The 3894-nt window shown below is 46.3% G+C and overlaps 1 non-coding gene across 1 annotated transcript; it reads right to left on the bottom strand.

Moving 5' to 3' along the window:
- Positions 1–3236: 3236 nt before the first annotated feature.
- On the bottom strand, positions 3237–3323 carry trnastop-uca (transfer RNA opal suppressor (anticodon UCA)). The gene has a single exon. It is a non-coding gene; the product is annotated as a tRNA-Sec (tRNA).
- Between the last annotated feature and the right edge of the window lie 571 nt (positions 3324–3894).

The raw sequence follows: 3894 nt of genomic DNA, 5'->3' as shown, positions 1-3894 counted from the left end.
TAATCTCTTTGATTAGTTTCTGTATCAGTCCTTGGATAGAGGATTGGCTCACTAACAACTGTCATGCCCACTAAAGGCACATCATATTCAGGTTTTTAGATATAGATTGAGCTTGTGAGGAAGCTTTTTGGAAATGTATTTTATTTGTTTTAAATGCACACCGATGAACTGTTCAGGTGGCTGCCAAGGGGCCAGGTGACTTTTGCTTATTCAGCACATGTTTTTTTGACAGCCACAGTAGAATGGGCTGCATGGTAGCACAGTGGCTAGCACTGTTGTTTCACAGCGCCAGAGTCCAAGGTTCGATTCCCGGCTTGGGTCGCTGTCTGTGCGGAGTCTGCACGTTCTCCCTGTATCTGCGTGGGTTTCCTCCGGGTGCTCCGGTTTCCTCCCATAAGCCCCGAAAGATGAGCTGTTGGGTAATTTGGACATTCTGAATTCTCTCCCCCCTCCCTCTCCCCCCATGTACCCGAACAGGCGCCAGAATGTGGCGACTAGGGACTTTTCACAGTAGCTTTATTGCAGTGTTAATGTAAGCCCACTTGTGACAATAAAGATTATTATTATTAATTATTACATGCTTCCGGAAAATTCCGAATTGACGAAATATGTGTGCGGTCTCACACAGATTGGACATACCCAGTCAAGTATTATTTGTGGAATCTACACCTGCTATTGTTCAATATTTACTCAACACACAGTGTGAGTAGATTCCTAGACTCTATGACCGTCATTCTCCAGGGACGCCCGCTAGACGTGGGATTTGTGATGGCCTGCAGAATCCCTTGTCAGGCCGACATCGAGATTTGCGCTGGGCACCAGACCAGTTGCATGTCTCTGTTCTTGCAGTGCTGGTCATAGCGGGTTTCCCGATGTCCCAGCCTGGCTACCCACCCTGAACCGGCAGGACCGTTCAAATATTTTACATGGTATTGGCGGGCAGGACGCACCACTCACTAGCCAGCTGGGAGTCTTCATTTGAGGTGGGGGTTAGTGGGGCTTGTGCTGGGCTGGGGGGGTTAGGTTGGGAATCTTCCCTGGGATGGGACTCGTTTAGCTGCTGTCCCCATCTGCAGCCTTTAAACCCATTCAACAGTCAGTCAGTATGTTAAGATTAAAGTTTTCTCATAATAAAGTGAAAGTGTTTTCATTTGTAACCTCGGATCATTTAAACAGTCACTCAGTATCTCAGAAATTACATATCCATCATAATAAAGTGAAAGTTTCCTCATCATTACGCCTAAACCCTTTAAAAGGCCTGTCAGTATGTCAAGTTTAAAGGTCTGTGAGATGAAGTTAAAAGTTACCCCTGTAAAGTGATGGAAATTTTTGAAGTGGTTTTCACACAGTCAATTTCATCACCCTTTAAAGTATAGAAGTCTATGGCTAGAAGGCTGAAAGCTTTGAACTGGATTGATTACATTCAATTTCATACTCCATTGCCTGCTGAAAGCTTCTTGGCCGAGGCAGTTTCAAAGGGGAAAATCAGATTGTTTATTTTTATAGCTTTGCAGGGATCCATCAACTTGGGAGCAGGTGTTTTCCTAACCACAATTTTTCTGAGTCTGTCTCTTTGTTCTCAAGTGCTTCCTAGAAAGTATAGTTGTGGAGGCTGCCATGAGGTATGAGGTTGGCACTGCCAAGGGCTGGGGCCTAAAGGGGGGATAGAGGGGGGTGCTAAAGGAGGGGTCTAGGGGAGTGAAGGAGGAGTGGGGGGGGGGTGAGGGGGTAATGAATGGTGTGCTGGATGAGAGGCCTGGGGGACATTGAAATGAAATGAAAATCGCTTCTTGTCACAAGTAGGCTTCAAAAGAAGTTACCGTGAAAAGCCCCTAGTCGCCACATTCCGGCGCCTGATCGGGGAGGCTGATACGGGAATTGAACCGTGCTGCTGGCCTGCCTTGGTCTGATTTCAAAGCCAGCGATTTAGCCCTGTGCTAAACAGCCCCTGTGGAGGGGGGTCCTGAGGGGGGTGCCCTGCAGGCGATCCAGTGGGATGGGGGTTGCAGCAGCTATTTGAGATCAGAATGCCCTTTAACAATGGTGCTTCGATTGCAGATGTGCAGGACCTGTCAGAGAGATTAGGTCTCACCCAGTAGCAGCGAGGACCATGGTGTGTCATGGAATGGCACGGAGAAGCCAATTCTGGAATAATATTTTGCCAAGTGCCATGTCATGGCACATTAGGGTCACTCCTGGAGACAAAGGGAATCTCTGATTACATATTTTAATGTTCATTCTATAAATAAGCGGCACTCTAGCAGGGAACTTGTCTCTGGACATACGGAGCCTGGCAGTAAGGAAGATCGAACACAGTTGGAGCGGTGACACAACCTTGTTTGATTCCTGTCTTAACCTCAAAGGAACGGTATTGAATCCATTGTTAATAATCCCCACTCACCTGTCATCATGAAGCAGGAGATGGATGGCCATGAGTTTTGGAGAAAGTCTGCACTTTAGCAGAACCTTCTGGAGTGCCTCACGTGAGTCAATGACCTTTGTCAAGTCAAAGAACACCAAGGAGAGAGGTTGATGTTGTTCACAATATTTTTCTTGCAGTTGGCGAGCTGTAAAAATCTTGTTGGCCGTGGGTTTTGATGGCCTCAACCCACATTGAGATTCGGGGAGAAGCTCGTCAGCAAGCGTAGTGAGTCAATTCACAAGAGTTCTTGTAATGACCTTTCCTGAATTGTAAAGCAGGGCAATACCTCTGTAATTTCCACCACTGGATTTTTCCCCTTTCCTGAAGGTTGTCATAATGATGGCGTCTTTGAGATCATTTGGAACTTCCCCTTTACTGCAGATCTGTAGGATAAGGAGGGCATGGAGCTGTAATATTAGATCCTCATCTCTGTGCTTAAAGATTTAAGCAGGGATTCCACCACCTCCTTCCTGCTTTGTTGTTTATCATTTGTGAGATTGCTTCCATCAGCTCCATAGATGTTGGTGGAGTTCCAAGCTCGTCCTTGATTGAATCGGTCGCAGAGAACTGCCATGTGAATGTGGGGCTCATATAGTCATGCAGCACAGAAAGAGGACCTTCGGCCCATCTAGTCTGCACCACCCACCAAGCCCCTATCTATTCCAATCACAGCCTGAGCCACAAAATGAAATGCATAACACCTAGTTTTAAATAATGTGAATATCATTTCCTTATTGGAATGGAAGGCCACTCTTATCATTGTTGTTGGTTGGGTCTTCAGCCAACGAGAAGGAGTTAAAAACATGGTCAGCATCGCCTGAAAGGTGGAATTGAACCACTCTGTCGCTAGACAGCTACAGGTTTGAAGCCTGCACCCCAGACCACTGAGGGTCATCCAGGCAGAAATTAAATGCTGACCATTCTCTATATAAACCACTGATGTCTTGATCACATTTAATGTGTGGTGACCTAGTTTGTGTTTTCTTGTAATCTCTCTCTGCCCCTATTATTCCACAACACTTCAAAGCGTAAATTGAAATCACTGTAGTAAAGATGTTTCAACTCTTTTCACATGAAGAATGCCTCCAATCCCATCACAGTCTGCAGACTCATATGCAAATGTCACACTTTCTGATTGGACAAGGTCACCAATTCCGAGGTTCTGAAATGTGCTAATTCCACCCACACATACTCATTGTTAAGTCAATGAGGATCGTGTGAGGGATGACAGCCAGACACCCAACGACATTCCGGATGGTGAAATGGCCACTGGCTCATGACCACCTGGGTGTTTGTACGTCTGTTACAAGGACCAGCAAGTGAGGTATGAAGATGGCAGACACCAACACTGACAACTGGGAGACAGTCACTGGTGGCCGTGATCCCTGGAGGCTGACCATAAAACAATAAGGTGTAGGAGCAGAAATAGGCCATTCAGCCCATTGGGTTTGCTCCGCCATTCAATGAGATCA

The sequence above is a fragment of the Scyliorhinus torazame genome, chromosome 4 (assembly GCF_047496885.1).
Source record: "Scyliorhinus torazame isolate Kashiwa2021f chromosome 4, sScyTor2.1, whole genome shotgun sequence".
NCBI lineage: Eukaryota > Metazoa > Chordata > Chondrichthyes > Carcharhiniformes > Scyliorhinidae > Scyliorhinus > Scyliorhinus torazame.
The sequence above is the reverse complement of the archived record's forward strand: the minus strand, read 5'-3'. Positions and strand labels throughout refer to the sequence as shown.